The following is a 17,750-nucleotide window of genomic DNA, read 5'->3' on the forward strand; positions in this document are numbered from 1 at the left end:
GATCACAAATTGAGTAAGAGTCAACAGTGTGATTCAGTTGTGGAAAAGGCTAATAACGTTCTGGGGTGTATTAATAGGAATGTTGGATGTAAGACATGGCAGATAATTGTCCCACTCTAACCAGCACTTGTGAGGCTTCAGCTGGAGTACTGTGTCCAGTTCTGGGCACCACAATTTAAAAAAGATGTGGACAAATTAGAGAGTCCAGAGGAGAACAGCAAAAAAAGGTTTTGAAAACCCTGACCTATAAGTAGGGCCCTACCAAATTCACGGCCATGAAAAACACGTCACGGACCAAGATATCTGGTCTCCCCTGTGAAATCTGATCTTTTGTGTGCTTTTACCCTATACAGATTTCACAGGGGAGACTAGCATTTCCCAAATTGGGGATCCTGACACAAAAGGGAGTTGCAGGGGGTAACAAGGTTATATTAGGGGGATCATGATATTGCCACCCTTATTTCTGTGCTGCCTTCAGAGCTGGGCAGCCGGAGAGTGGCGGGTGTTGGCCGGGTGCCCAGCTCTGAAGACAACGCCCCACCAGCAGCAGCGTAGAAGTACGGGTGACAATACCATAACATGCCATTCTTACTTCTGCACTGCTGCTGGTGGCAGCTCTGCCTTCAAAACTGGACTCCCAGCCAGTAGCCGCCGCTCTCCAGCTGCCCAGCTATGAAGACATTGCCACCGCCCGCTGCAGTGCAGAAGTAAGGGTAGCAGTACCGCAACCCCCCCTACAATAACCTTGCGACCCCCCACCCACAACTCCTTTTTGGGTCAGGACCCCTACAATTACACACTGTGACATTTCATATTTAAATAGCTGAAATCATGACATTTTAAATTTTAAAAATCCTATGACTGTGGAATTGACCAAAATGGACTGTGAATTTGGTAGGGCCCTACCTATGAGGAAAGGTTAAAAAAATTGGGCATGTTTAATCTTGAGAAAAAATGACTGAGGGGGAACCTGATAGACTTAAGCATGTTAAGGGCTGTTATAAAGAGAATAATGATCAATTGTTCTCCATGTCCACTGAAGACAGGACAAGAAATAATCAGCTTAATCTGCAGCAAGGGCAATTCAGGTTAAATATTAGGAAAAACTTTCTAACTATAAAGATAATTAAGCACTGGAATAGGCTTTTCAGAGATGTTGTGGAATCTTTGGAGGTTTTTAAGAAAGGTTAGAGAAACACCTGTCAGGGACGGTCTAGGAATATGTGGTCCTGCCTCAGTGCAGGGAACTGGACTAGTTGCCCTCTCGAGGTCCCTTCGAGCCATATATTTTATGATTCATTCTGAATCTTTGACAAACAAAATTTGAATGCTTGCCCAAAACTTTCCCCAAAAAACCCTGAATGATTTGTTTGTAAACTGGACTGTAATCTCATGAGAAGTGGTTTTATCAAGTTATTTCTGGCATTATTATTTTATTGTATAGTGTTAGTGAGATATTGAGATGAGGTTTTTGCCCTAATCTGTTTACAGTCCATACATGAAAGATAGAGGTAGGAAAAATTAGAAGTAACGTGTTTGAACAATAAAGTTTTGCAAGCATATGTTAGCTGGAAATTAAAAAAAAATGAAACTAATATGTAAACGCTTCTCGGGGCCAAGAGAGGGGTACAGCATGATAATGTATATGCCTTTTGAAAGAAACATGCGTTTCTGAGGGACTTGAAAGAGGTGGGAGATAAGGCATGGTGGACCTGATCAGGGAGAGTGTTTCAGGTATTGGAGGCTGCGGAGAAGAAGCTCCAGAGATTAATGTGGGACCACACTGGGTTAAACTATTGGCCTGTACCTACAGGATACCCTGATTTGGTGGTCCTAGAAATGGGAAGGAGAATCTCAACTTTCATTTAAAAAAGGAATTTACTAATTTCTTTGCTTGAGAAGTTTCAGAGTAGCAGCCGTGTTAGTCTGTATCCGCAAAAAGAACAGGAGTACTTGTGGCACCTTAGAGACTAACAAATGTATTTGAGCATAAGCTTTCGTGGGCTACATCCGAAGAAGTGGGATGTAGCCCACGAAAGCTTATGCTCAGATAAATTTGCTAATCTCTAAGGTGCCACAAGTACTCCTGTTCTTTTTGCTTGAGAAGGTAGCCTAGAAAACACTGACCCAGGCAAACCAATTGCTAGGGATTAATATTTGTTACTGATTTCTCCTAAAGATCACAGTTTATTTATGTTTTTTCCTACAGTTGCCTAGGACTAGCTTTTAAAGTCCACTGAAATTATTTCCAGAGGTCCCCCTTGTTATTGTCCATATTAGTGTGATCATGATGGACAGGAGTTAATTATGCTGGAGGGATTCAATGAGGGAACAAAAAAATTGTTTTCCAGAACCACCCAAAAATCCTCCAATCAGAAACATTTTAAAGAGTAGCTCCTTTCTCAATACCATGTTATTTCTGCTTTAGTTGTAGCCACAACCCTGAAGTGAAGAGGTGCAGAACAATGTAAATAATTTTAAAAAATTATTGAAACGTAAACCTGCAAAATATTTGGTTTGAGTTCAGTTCTCGATGTGTCTGAGATTGGCAGAAAGTTCCATTTCTTTTTTGAATCAGTTCACAGTTCCCTGCTGGATGTGAAGTCATACGTTTTTCCAAAGCATAAACAGTTGCAATCAAAGCTTCTTCACAGTGAGCCTGAATCTTGATGTGGATGGATCATTTCTAGGGGTGAGACTTCATACTTCTGCCAGTTCAGTCTTTGAGTTCTCTGCCAAAGGTTCCAATTAATGCCAAAAGTGATAATTTTTTTGAGACATGGATACCATCCAATAGGACCACCAATTTATTTCACACGGATTACCAAATAGCCATCAAATATTAAAGATATTCAGTCAACTGGTAAATATTAGCCTGGAATGTTTTCAAACAAATGACCCAGAAATGGAAAGTCTCTATACCCAAATTACGTTTCCTTTCAACTATCCAATTTGAAAAAAACAACAGCAAAAAAAACCAAACAAACAAAAACAAAACCATTTTTGATTCTGTAAATTGCTGGGGAAAACCTGTTGTCCTTTTGCATAACTACCATGCCTGAAACATAAAATCATCCTTCAATGCCACCCTAGAGTATTCTTACTGGATAAGAGATACATTAAGCCTGCCTTGAGAAAGCGTATTTATTAAGATACCCAATTCTGCATTCCTTGTGTACTCTCTAACTCCCACTGACATCAGTGAAACTTTGGGAGCAAGCAGAGAATGTAGGATTGAACCTACATTGAACCTTAATAGCAATATATGCCCTGGTTTAAAATACGGAGTCTAGGCCAAATTCCATCCATGGCCTATGCAGGTGTAGCCCTTGCAGAGTTCCCAAGCAATGGAAGGTTCACCAGGCAGAGTGTGTTCTGCATGTGCAGAATCAGGTCCTTCACTTCACATACAGAAATATTAGTAACCTGTGCCTTTTTCAGAATATTAAAGGGGGAAATAAAGTAAATTAAAACTGGATTACTATTTTTCTTGCTATAAAATTCACTAAAATAAGCTTGATGGTGAATTAAATGATACAAAGTTTTTACTAATTACAGTTTGTGTGTTTGTTTGTTACAAAGTAATTTCTCACATGTATTTCCCCAGGCCCGCCGACGGGGCAGGCGGGGAGGCAAAGGGGGCAATTACCCAGGGGCCCGGATGATTTAAAAGGGCCTGGGGCCTCCCATCCGCCGCCGCTGCTAGGCACACTCGATGCAGTACTGGCAGCGGCGAAGGCAGCCGTGCGGGCATGTGGAAGCCCTGGCCATACCGGAAGAGCACACCCAGCAGCACAGCCGGCAGCTCACTTGGTGCCAGCAGCACAGCCGGCAGCAGCTCGCTGGGCACCTGACAGCACAGGCGCAGCACCGCCCAAATGTCAGGCAGACTGCGTGCATGCACCAGCCGCCACACGTTGTCCAGTTCCGTGCGGCGACGCCATGCCAGGCCAACAACAGCACTGGGCCTGGCTCCAGCCTGCCCTGCATGATGTGCAGCATCAGTGGCTCCCCACCCCCTGCTCTGCACATGTCCACCACACACACCACCCCTGCTGTATTTGGTGCCATGCCACAGCATCATCTGATGAGTGAAAGGCGGAAGGGCAGCACTTCTCAGGCAGACGATATATTTTGGAGTGAGGGTCAGCAAAATAGCCCAAGTCCAGAATAGCACAATTCACGTTGCAACTGCTAAAAAAACACCTAAACTGTTGGTTAAAAATAGCCCATCCCTTTCCAGGGGGCCCACTCACTGTTCTCCCTGGGGCCCGGAATTGCTGTCGGCGGGCCTGTATTTTCCAAAAGGCATGCTAAAAGCAGAGGTGAAAGTAAGCCGGTACGGTCTGGTACGGCGCACCAGCAAGAGCCGGTACACCATGCCGGACCAGACTGGCCTCCCCAGGCTGGCGCTTTAAGGGGCCTGGGGCTTCCTGCAGCGGCTAGAGCCCCAGGCCCTTTAAATTGCCTTCCGAGCCCCGGGGCTCTGGCAGCCGGGCTCGGGTGGCGATTTAAAGGGCCTGGGGCTCCTGCCACTGTGGGGAGCCCTTTAAAGCACCGCCCCAGCCCTGCCGCCTACCCCAGGGCTCAGGCAGTGGGGCTCGGGCAGCGCTTTAAAGAGTCTGGGGCTCCTGCCACTGCGATGAGCCCCGGCCCTTTAAAGCACCACCCGAGCCCTGCCGCCTACCCCGGGGCTCATGCAGCCAGGCTCAGGCAGCGCTTTAAAGGGCCCAGGGCTCTTCCTGCTGTGGGGAGCTCTTTAAAGCACCAACCGAGCCCTACCACCTACCCCTGGGCTCAGGCAGCAGAGCTTGGGCGGTGCTTTAAAGAGCCCGGGGCTCCTGCTGCTGGGCTGCCAGAGCCCCGGGGTAGCAGCGGCAGGGCTCCATCAGTGATTTAAAGGGCCCGGAGCTCTGCTGCAGTAGCAGCGGCCAGAGCCCTGGGCCCTTTAAATTGCCCCTTAGCCCCGGGGCTCCCAGTTGCCTCTGCAGCTGGTAGCTCCGGGGGTAATTTAAAGGCACCAGGGCTCCCAGCCGCAGCCAGAGCGGGGCCTTTAAATCTTGATGTTAAGGCCCCGCCTCTTCCAGTTGAGGCCCTGCCTCTTCCGGTTGAGGCCACGCACCCACTCAGGACTCCGGCGTACCGGTAAGTCCTTTAAGTTACTTTCACCCCTGGCTAAAAGTGAAGGACTCATTCACTTTGAGATCCACTGGATGCTTCAATGTTAACACTAAATCACATGCTGCTAGATAAATGTTTTTTAAAATGCAAACATCTATATTTTTGAGGCAAAACTATATTATTAATTAAAGGGATCAGATTCAGAAAAGCTAGCCAAGAGAAGTGGGTGCACATTAACATTCCTGCTGATTAAATCCTCAGGTTAAATCCAGAGGGAGGGAGGCAGCGGGGATGTAGAATATGCTCCCCACTGCACCAGCGTTTCTGAAGTGAAGTGCTGAAAGTGAAGTGGAGAATCAGTACAGTCCCTGGCCAGGCCTACTTCCAGTGCTAGTGCCTTATGGAGCCATAACACACTGCAGTGGTTACACCAGAGGACCCCAGAGTGACTAACCTAACATGAATGTTTCCAACTCACATGAAAAATATAGCAAAGATCAGAGAAAGACACAAAAACCATCACATTCATTTATGATATAAACAGGAACAACTACAATACAGACAGTGGTGGTGAACTTTCTTATGCCCAGGCTGAATTTGGTCTAATATACAACACTGAATGAATAACAAATACTACTACTAATAAAAATACTTAGCACTTATAGACCACATTACATCTTTTAAAAACTACATTGTATACCTTTTTATTGTACAATCTTTACAACATCCTGTTAAGGTCACTTGAGCTTCCTGACTTCAAAGGAATGAAATGACACTCACCTGATTAAAGCTAAGGACTACACATCAGTCTTTGCAGGATCAGGGCCTAGATGGGTGCTCAATACTACAAGGTGCTGAGCACATCCTGTGAAGACAGTAGTAGTTAAGGAGTTTCAGCACCTCATAGGAGGCACTCAGCAATTTCAAACATCAGGTCCTTAGTCTGTTAATTTCAAGAAACTGTGGAGTTAAATCCTGGCCCCTTTAAAGTCAATGGGAGTTTTGCCATTAACTTCAGTGAGGCCAGAATTTAAACCCTAATTTATTTACCAGCCTTTACTGTCAGCAATCAGTATAAGGAATGTTCTAGTCAGTTCTTCAACCCATGACATCAAATGCTTCCTCCAAACTCCTTTTATCAAGTATACTCACTTTTAAGGGAACAGTTTCCATACATGGCTAGGTAATCAAAATAAAGAACATCGAAAAAAGAGCACTATATTTAAAGTTAAATTTAAATAGACATTTTAAGAAAATGTTCAAAATGGGGTTGGTTCAGTCAGACCACTACCCAAGCCACTGACAGCAATTAGAATTCTTCTCAGATTATTTTACATGTCTGTTGAGGTTTTCATGGACACTACCATTCCGAATTATCTGAACTTGTCATTTTTCAACCTAGCTTCTTTTTCTGAAATACTAGGGGAACTAATTGCTCAGAGCTGTTACAAGTGAAACTGAGATAGCACATCCCTTGGAAACCATAAGTACTGTTTGCACATCTCTTTCTAAAAACCACTTTCTACATGCAATGAATGTCCTTAGTTCATAAGATAATTTGTCACAGGCGTTAATTTTGTTGATGAATCCCAGGGTCTCCAGTATCTTTTCTATATTTCCTCGTTAAATCAGTCTGAACATCCACAGAAACTAAAATAATTCTTAATTGTTATAAGACTTCTTAAAATGCTTTTTAGTGTCTTTACAGTTTCTATAACTCAAGTTTGAGAGTTATTTATTTTTTATACCCTACTTTGAGGCATCACACATTCAACACAATATGGTACACTACATGAAACTATTTAAATATTGCTTTCAACTTTTTGGAGCCTTTTGTTTTACCAGACTTCTGTGTTACTTCACTGTGCAATTTACTGAAGACTAGTAATTATTAGGACATGTGGTAGGCGGTTATCACAAGTAACATCATACTACCCACTCTGTGATCAAGACACAATAGGGCAAATGGTACAATTAAAGGCATATTCTATGGTGCATAACAATAGAAGCCTTGTGACATGGCAAGATTAAGAAAAGGCTCAAACATCTTTAAAACTACTCATTACCACCAGTTAAAATGTGCATGTCTGACCTTTATGATAATCAGTAGTATTCCACTTGTGCACTATACAGCTAAATAAGCTTTAGTTTAGACACAGATTTCCTTATGATGACCTACAGTTAACTTGACTGATCTCAGAGCTGATGCAGACAATGAATCAACCCATCAGTGGTCATAATGATAGGCCATCATCTTTATCTACCAATTTATGTTGACAGGCATGAAACTGTACTGTAGATTTTCCTGCACAGCACACTAGTATTTAAATGTTGACTGCGACATAAATCAGATTAACAAGGTTGCAAAGTTGCTGAGAAACCCATTCCCTGAGGTGTAGATTCACCCTGTGGTGCGATTATATCATAAGGTATATCAAAGATAATTGCTTAGTTTATTATCCTGTTGTCTTTTATGTCAGTCCATAATTGTGAATTCAGAAGTCCCTTGATCTTCCAGTTCCCTTATGGACCTCCCATTAACCCTATTCATTTTAATTAGAATTTATTACTATTTTTACTATTAAAGTGTAGAATTTTAAAACTAAATAGATGTCTCCAGATGACATACAACTTCCTGATATAACTCCAGTAGCAAAGAGGCCCATATGATATTCAACCACCATTGAAAAGGCCTCCTGACAGTTCTTTCAACCCTTCTCTCCTCTTCCACCGTTGCCGAAACCTAAACCTCAAGATTCAGAACACTATAGCCAGAGTGGCTATAATTCTTGATTAAAGGGTAACTAAAAGTACAGTGATTTCTAGAGTAAAGCCAAATAATCATACTCACATCCTTTCCTATAGAACAGTCCTACCAGGAAAGTACAAGCTAGTTGTGTCACAGATGTCATTGCCTTGATGGTACTAGAATATGATGGTATATTTTGCTTAGCTCTTACTGCATTTTGATAGAACAATTTAGCATGCACCAATAAAACATAATGTGAAACCTAAAGTTCCCAGAAACAGTTAAAAACTATGGCCCTGGCTAGTACAGATAAGTAGTCATTCATAATTTCTCCTAATGTATACAATATTAATCTGTATGTACCTAGAAAATCTGGCTACTTCCTATACTTCAAAGTCATTGCCTTTGCTACGAGACCTAGAAAGTGCTTCAGGATTCATTATGACATGTGGAATCTATATGCAATAAGGCATGACAGGGAGTGTGGTTATCATAAGATAATCACACCCCTGGGTCATTACAAAGCATGAGGTGCAGTCGAGCACCTCTCATTCCCCCTGGGGTGTGATTATATCATGATAAGCACGCTTCATACAGTTACCTTATTGCTTTTATAAAAAGTCTTTGTTGGGGAGAAAAACTATTTTTTTTGCTTAAGGATTATAAAGTTGGCAGTTTACAATATTGAACAGTAGTTTCAGCTAAACTTGATGGTTTATGTGTATTAATCTATTCCCTTAGAATGGACAGCTGCCAAAGCCAATCAGAATTCATCAATCCAAGCAGGTTTCCATTATTCAGCATCCGTTCAAATGATTCATCCTTGAAAGAACGTATGTATATTCCAGAGACCCCAATGTTCAGTGACACACTGCTGGACACATTTCTTTAAAAAAACGAAGCTACTGAAGTAACAGTTAAAAAAATGTTTTAAAAAGTTATACTTCAAGCAAAATGTAGCCTAAAGTAATTGGAAGAAATTCTATTCTACAGTGCAAGAAGAAATCATAACTCCCCTTCACCCCAGTTAGGTGCCTTCCACAAATTCAGGGTGACAATTTAATTTAGGGTCCTACATAAACTACAAAATCCCACTGCTGTCATTCAGGTTGTAGCCTAAGGGGGTCTAATGTGATCGTTTGGATTTACAAACACCTGTCTTGGATTATGCCATATGTTCTTAGTGGCTCCAGGGGTGTATGCGCTGTCCAGTATTCTGTTCATCTAGTGCTTTAAGCAGGCATAATAGCATACAGTATTTTACATACAGCATCCAGGCATCATTTATTCATTATGAAGGCCACATTCTGATTGTAGATACATTCAGTAGGGGAGAGAGGATGCCCATGTTAGGGTAAAATTTGGCTCCGCACTGTTTATATATATGGGTACCACTTTTTGCCTAACATGAGCAAGACACAAATTAAAGTGTTGAATTTAAATAGGCCCTTGTCACGCTGTAATTCCAGATTTAAGAGGCAGGGACAGGAACACTGTCACTATGCTGGATGAAAGAAGAATGCCACCAACCTGCTATCCGCAGCAGCCTCCACACGGGGGAGTTATAGTGCAGCACACTAGTGCACGCTGCAGTTCGCACCCTTATAGTCCGAACTGCAGGGCTGTGCAGACAGTGCCTTAGTGATCATGTAATTAGTCACTATATCGTCATGGACGGCAGATACCATAGGCCAGGTGAGGCTGTGCTTCCTCAAGCACCCAGGCATGGCTCCGGCCATACTCCGCCCCCAGGTCCTCCCCTCCCCTGCTTCCCACTCTGCATGGGGCTCCAGTCCCACCCTGCGGTGGTCCCAGTTCAGGCTGGGGCTGCGCACCCCCCGCCCTCCCGGGGCTAGGGCCATGCACCACCAGTACTGCAGGCTGGGGCCACATGCCACCCGCCCTCCCAACGCTGGAGGACTGCGGCCATGTGCCACCCATTTTCTCGGCATTCTGGCAGTGGGGGGACTAGCCTGGGGTGGGGGCCGGTGGAGAAGGAATCTGAGCTCCGGCAAGGGTGGCACGGAAGGAGTGGGGCCTCGGGCAGAAGGGACTGGGAGCTAGCACCCCTCAGGCAGTGGTTCACACGCCACCCATTGATATGATAATGTATAACGGGGCCAAATTAAGATTGCATGGGCAAACTTAATCCTGGCACTTTCTCACTTAACAGTGTTTCACTTTGCCACCTTAACATTTTTTTAATGTGTTTTTTATGTAATAGGAAATACAGTGGATTTTACGCTATGATAAATTATTCATAACTGCCTCTGGACCCCTTTCTGCTGGCCTATAAGGCAGGTGGAATGGTGTGGAAGAAACGGTAAGGAATTGGGAGGCCGAGAGAGCAGATTGTCCATAAGAATCTCTCTTGTGAAGTGGCATGAAAAATTAAAGGCTGAACTACTGCAAAATATTTATTTATGGACCTCTAATTTTCCAATTTGTTTATTGTTTCAAAATTCAGGTAACTGACTCCCATGGACCTCCCTTTCAGGGCTCAAAATACAGGCATGATGTGGCACAATGAGGGTGAACATGAGTAGCTAGCCTTTTCCTGATTCCCCAAGGGCAGATGACAATTGCTAGCTCAAAATGATGGGCTTTGGGATGGGTTTGTACATAGGTTGACCAGACAGCAAATGTGAAAAATCAGGACAGAGGGTGGGGGGTAATAGGAGCCTATATAAGAAAAAGACCCAAAAATCGGGACTGTCCCTATAAAATCGGGACATCTGGTCACCCTATTTGTACAGCATGGCTAGTACTTTATGAACAGGAAGGGCAGTAGGGATTATAGATTTCAGAACCTACTGGGTTCCCTGGATTGATTCCTATGGCTGCAGTTGTCAGTATTTGTTCTCTTCTGCAGTGCAGACCCCAGCAACCTAAGCGTAACTAGCCTTTTAAAACAATCACCAACTGTCATAGGTTCCATGTTCCACTGGAGTCCATGGAAGGCTGAAGGGCCAGGAAGCATTGTGGAGATCCATAGGAACATAGAAATTGCCATACTGGATCAGGCCCGTCATCTGTCTAGTCCAATATCCTGTCTCTGACAGTAGCCAGCACCAAATGCTTCAGAGAAATGTGCAAGAAACTCCATAGTAGGCAGATATGGGATAATCTGTCCCTATCATAGTCTTATGCTAATTCCAAAGAGTTAGGGGTAAATTTCAATGTTTATTTATTTTTAGGATTAACTAGTATACTTGTTATCCATATAAGTTTCCAGCCCTTTCTGGAACCTCGCTAAATTCATGGTCTCAACGGTATGAGGTGGCAATGAGTTCCATGGTCCAATCAATATGTGTGAAAAAGTATTTCCTTTTCTAACGCTTTTTAATTTTCCACCTCTTTTTTAATTTTCCACTTTTCTGTTTAATTGAATGTCCTCTTGTTCTTGTGTTATGAGAACAGAACCTCCCAATCGAAGTTCTGTAGAACCATTCACTATTTTATGTCTTTTTATCGTGTGCCTTCTTATTCGTCTCCTTTCTAAGGGACAGAATCCCAGTCTCTCACCATATGAGAGTTTTATTATGCTGCTAATCTTTCTCACCACCTTTCTCTGAACCTCCTCTAATTCTGCAATATCCTTTTTGAAAGGGGGTGACTAGCACTGTACACGTGATTCTAGATGAGGCCACACCACTAATTTACATAATAGTATTATATTATTTTTCCATTTTATTCTCAATCTCATTTTTTATCAATGCTAACATCTTGTTTGCTTTGTTTGTAGCAGCTGAGCAAAGGTCTTCATTGAGCTGTCAACAACGATGCCCAAGTCCCTTTCATGAGTTCATATAGTTATTTTAGAATCCTGCAAGGTGTATGAACAATTCAGGTTCTTCACTCCAACATGCATTTATCAGCAATGAACTGCCACTATGTTGCCCAATCACCTAGATTAGATAGGTCCCTCTCACAGTCTTCTCTGGACTTGACTAACCTAAATAATATTCTGTCATCTGCAACTTTTGCTACCTCAGCAAACAGATCCCTTTCCAGATTGTTATTAAATGTATAAAACAATGTTGGACCTAATATAAAACCATGAAGCACCCCACTGTTAGCTTCCCCCCGACCATGATAAAAATTAACCATTTATTCCTACTCTGTTTCTTGCATCTTAGCCATGACAACATTTTGCCTCCCACCCCACAACTACTTCATTTTCTCTCACTAAGTGAGAGCCAGCAATCAGGTCAGCTTCTAATTGAGCTGGTGCAGCCTTTTAATGTCTCCCTCCAGGCCTGACACCTTCTACTGCACCATCTCGGGCAGAGGGATCCCTCATTCCAGCAAGCATGCACAGGATTTCCTATCCCCTGTGTAGTGAGATGACCTGGCCCCGAATTAGGAGCAAAATGCATATAGTAGTTCTGACAGTCTCAATTTCTCTACATGCTCAGAGCTCAGATTTGCTCTCAGTTACAACTGGCATAATTCAAAATTATTCTGGATTGACACCAATGTATCAAAGTAGAATTGGGCCTTTGAGTGCAATTTAGAGTTTTCTAGTTTGAATAATAAAAGTAATTATGTTCTTCTTATCTCAAAACACAATGTTGCTGACATATTCAAAATGTTCTAAAATTGGAGTAGAATTGTAATGATGAAAAAACTGTCTGATATACAAATCACTATCCCCTTACCATCACTAAAGAAGATATTTTCACTTAACTTTGTATCAGTTGTTTCAAACTTCATATATTCCTGCTATATCGTTAAAGTTTAAACAAATAAGAAAGCTGCACTGGACAGCCAACATCAAAACAGTTTCATTTTAGTTGTTAGAGAATAGACATAGTAAGGTAAATCGTTACATCCTGGGAATGAAATAATACTATCCTGCTAGCATTAGGTTCAGTAAAAGCAAATTCATACCTCTGCACTGAGATCTGCTCTGTGGAGCATCTAGGATGATTACTGAAAGCACAAAGAAGCCAGGAAAGCTACTGTAACTGCTAAGGCTAATTTGATGTCTTGCTGTAGTTTCAGATAAACTGATCATCTGAGTCGTCTTATTCCAACTCAGTACCAGTCCAATCCAGCATTCCTTACACACTCACAACTCCTACTTAAGTCATTGAGCATTTCACCTGAGTGGTGAGTAAGGGTTTGGCCCTCTAAGAGGACCATTTTATTTTCTGAATACAGAGATATTGACACAAACATATAAACAAATGTTATGTACATTAACAGACATATAATTATAAAACATTAATAATAGTTTTTATTTAACACAACTATTGGAAGATTTACTTGCTAGAAATTTTAAAGGCAAAACCTGTAAAATAAAAGGGGTTAGACTTTTCTTTTTACAGGGATTTACCGTACTCATCAACTTCTATAGTTCACATTAGCATCCAGTGACATTGCTTTGTCTGTATATATTTCTAGCTGTCAACAGAATGTCCTGAGGCAATCGCATCCTGATTCTATAGCTAGCTTTTATTCTTTTATAATACACAAGGGTCTAATTTTCCATCAGCAAAGCATGAAATCATGTAAGAATGCCACATAACCAGCATGTGCAAACAAGTAGCACTTTTTCTACGCATAAAAATGCTTCATAAAATAACAAATAAATTAAATCTTCTTGTTCAAGTAAAGTGCTCGCAAACCGAAACTCTCTATAGAAATTAGAGCACTGTGTACAGAAGTGACAATGTCACACTATTCATCTAAGCATGTGTACCACCTTATAGTATTTTTGTATGTGATCAAATGATTTTCCCCTGGCTGATGGTGGAGCTCTCTATTTCCTAGCCAAGTAACATGGTTGCAAACACCAGGCATATTAAGTTAATTAATATAAATATTCAGTAATTAACAAATTAACAAAGTACTAGTGCTTGAACTTGATGGGCTAAATTCATCTGTAATGTAAGCTGTTACCGCAGCAATAGAGTTGGTGCAAAGTACATTTAGCTGTACTAGCTTTGACAAAATGGTTTAACATAATTCACCAAATAGAAACTCTTCCCTTTGCATGTTATTTTTAGTACATATCTATGATACTGTCAGGAAAAACACTAATCCTCAGCAATTAAAATATTATAAAATGTGCCAAAGTATAGTGTACACAGAAAGTATTCTTCAGCTCACTTACTAGCTGGAAAATATATCTGGTTATGCAGCATGGTTTAGAATTACCAGTGACCTCCTTAAACACCTTATGTTTGGAATATAGTTGAACCACTTTCAAGACATATGTCTTCTTTGCTAAAAGTACCACAGAGACAAAGCTCAGTTTAGCCTCACTGTATTGACCACAATTGCCAAAATTATATTTTCTCTCTGCCTCTCATATTTCTACCACTTCAGGGGAATTTTAACACTCTTCTCTATACAACATACATATGGCTTTCATATGTCTGGCTGTAAAGTAACCTGTTGTAATTTAATGTAAATATGTTTTGAATAAAAGGTGGCTGATGCTTCTAATCTCTGCTGTATTGAGTACAATAGAGGCTTTCAGGAAAAAATGGATTCCCCAGGTAGAAAAGGACCACACAGTCTCAACTCATGAAAAGAACTGACCTATAATTTACCTATATAATTTTCAATAAATCTGACTTTGTCAGGTCCTTACCACTCTACTGATACCTTTGAGAAATGGGACTCATCACAGAGAAGAGGAGAAAATAAAGAAAACCATGTGCCTTTTTTCCCTATAAACTCTTTTTTTGTTTATGGAAAAGTTTGCAAAACATTATGAATCAACACAGACACATGATTCTTTTTGCCTCTTAAATATGAGCTGATAGTAACAAAGATAATTGTTGCCAAAAAAATAATGGACATGACTAGAGTACTTTGTTATGACTCATTGGGAGAACACAGCACTAAGCTTACAGGGGAAAGTCCGGTCCCTACCTCCACAGCTGTGGACAGGCCTGCCTGCAGTGGAACTAATGTAGATATGATGCTAAAAGCCCACACAGGTACAAAGGCCAGCTCTGAAATTACTCTACAGTGCTGCCATGGAGACAAAGAATAAACAGGACTGGTGGATCCACAACTGTGGGGATCCGCTAGCAAATTCCACCCCCATCCCAATGGAATAGGAATGCAGGACCGGAGAGGCTATTGTAACCCTAAGGCTGGGGCAACTCTGTGGACTAATGAAAGGAATATGAGGTCTGCTACACTCTGGTTGCTTGGGCTATTTGCTGTTACCTGCACTTGCCTCAGATGATGTCACATTCCATCCAAGGAATTGGATATTAGTATACCTGCAGGTGCTTATTTATAATCAATATCTTCTAGAATGATCCAATATTAATATTTTTTTAAAAAATATTTTTCCAGAAGTGGAATTGATCTATGTAGGTTTTATACCATGTCCCATCACCATGGTAGTTGAGTGCTGGACTGTCCTCAATCCCTTCAGTCTCTCTTCTTTTGCAATCCCAAGTCGTCAAGCACACCAAGTGAGGCTGACCATGTCTCTGGTGAGGAGAGCTGGACATAGATCCCTCTAGAACTCATCAGTGATGGCCAGAGAGGGTCACTAGAGAGTAGCATGAGTGTTCCCAGTCTCTAATGGCCTGTGAGCAAGGGACTGAGTGTGCAATATGAGACTGAGTTTGAATTTCATAGACTGCCAGAGTAGCAGATATATTTTATTCATACTGTTTTAAGCAATTTAAAAAAACTTCTCTTGCAATGATTAGCTTCTGAAAAGTGCCAGACTTTCAGTTCTCTGTTCCCAAAACTGGGAAATCTTCCATATGGCCTCACCAATAACAGGCCAGATGAAATCCTTTAAGGGTAAAAGGATAGTTCACTTTTCATGCCCATTCACTGGCCTGTTTGCTGAGACTGCTGACAAGGGGTACCAGTTAGCATCAATTGTGAATAAGAGCCTCACTTAAAGTTGTGACCAAACAAAAAACTTGAATAAGAAGCTAGTTGCATTTTAAAGTGCAATTTTTGCAATCAGTGACAAACTGCATTGCCATATAAATTAATATGTATGCAATGGTGCAAAGAGTTTGTAATGATACAAAAAATTTGTATCCTAATGATTTTTCCAGCTCATTCAAGACTTTAAATTAGCATTATTATTTTAAATCTGCTTTTTTAACTATTTAAAAGTCTCACGTACTACATAATAGGAGGCAGTATAATTTAATCAGAAAAAATTTGGATTGTAGAGAGATGGTTTTTGTTCTAGGTCAGAGTCTAAATCAGTGGTGGGCAACCTTCCTGCAGCTCCCATTTGCTGGGAATGGCGAACCGCGGCCACTGGGAGGTGCGGGCGGCCATGCCCGCAAACGGTCAATGTAATAAACTGTCTCGTGGCCTGCCAGCAGATTACCCTGATGGGCCGCATGCAGCCCATGGGCTGCAGGTTGTCCCCCACTGATCTAAATGCTTAGGGGCAGATCCTTAGCTACTGTACATTGTCATCGCTCTATTGAAGTCAACGGAATTGTGACAGTTTACACCAGCTGAGGTTGCTCCATTATCTTCCATGGGACCGACTTTAGACTGACAGGCCTATAATTACCTGGGTCATCCTATTCACCCTTTTTAAATATGTACACAACAGTAGCTTTCTTCCAGTCTTCTGGAACTTCCCCAGTGTTCCAAGACTTATTGAAAATCAACATTCAGGTCCACCAAGCTCCTCGGTCAGTTCTTTTAAAACTCATGGATGTAGTTATCTGGACCTGCTGATTTAAAAATGTCTAACTTTAGTATACGCTGTTTAACATCCTCCTGAGATACTAGTGAAATGGAAAGAGTATTGTCATCATCATTTTGATATATGATCTGTTTTTTCCCCAATTACAGAACAGAAATATTTATTGAACACTTCTGCCTTTTTCTGAATTATTATTGATAATTCTACCATTTCCATCTAGTAAAGGACCAATATCCTTGTCAGGATTCCGCCAGTTTATGTCCAGTTCCTTTAAAAAAAATAAAATTAAAGAAAATACTTGTTTAGAAGATATGGAGCATTTTATAGAGGAAGGATGAGAGCACTAAACTGGATCTTAGAAGACCTGGGCTCAATTCCCAGATCTGCCACAGGCTTTCTGTGTGACTTTGGGTGGCTCTCTTAGTCTTTCGGTACCTGTTTACTATCTGAAAATAGCACTTCCCTATCTCACAAGGGTGTTGTGAGGATAAGCACATTAAAGACTGTGAGGTGCTCAAATACTGTGATAATTGGGGGCAGTTAAGTACCACAGTTAGATGTCAAGCTCACGAACAATATATATTGATGAACCTCAGGTAATAAATGTTGTCTCCTTCAACGCTCAGGCTTTGATTTCATCACACTGTAGATGTCCGCAGCCAAGACATATTTGATCTGCTGTCAACCTAGGGAAAAAATCACAGATTTTTTTATAGCAATAACTGACAGAGCTAAAAGACGAATCCAGCTTGAGCCTGCTGCTACCACCAATGTCCTACTAATGTTTCCATGGTTTTACGAGAAGGCCCTTAAATGATTTCCAACCATTCCATGGATTGTCCTATGGGGTATTGTCCTATGGGGTATACACCTTTCAAAAGAGAAAGATTTTTCACCTCCATATGATATACATTCTCCAATGAATAAGCAAATAATAACCTTCCGAAGTCCCATAATCAGATGTAGCTCTCCACATATTAGCACTTTGCAGCTGCTCTGGCATGGAAATATTGAAATGAACACAAGCATATGTGCATTTTCAGATTTATAGCATACTTTTATATATAAAAGAAGTGGGCCAATTTAGCCCATAGGCTGGGTTTTTGACACCACTGCCTTAAAGCATAATTTACAGCTCAAAAGGCCTCTTTGAGCGTATGCATTATAATTAGAGTTGGTTGGGAATTTTTCAACAATACTATCTTTCACTGCAAA

Source organism: Terrapene carolina, unplaced genomic scaffold (genome assembly GCF_002925995.2).
Source record: "Terrapene carolina triunguis isolate 2854851 unplaced genomic scaffold, T_m_triunguis-2.0 Scaffold68, whole genome shotgun sequence".
In the NCBI taxonomy this organism is placed as follows: Eukaryota; Metazoa; Chordata; order Testudines; family Emydidae; genus Terrapene; species Terrapene triunguis.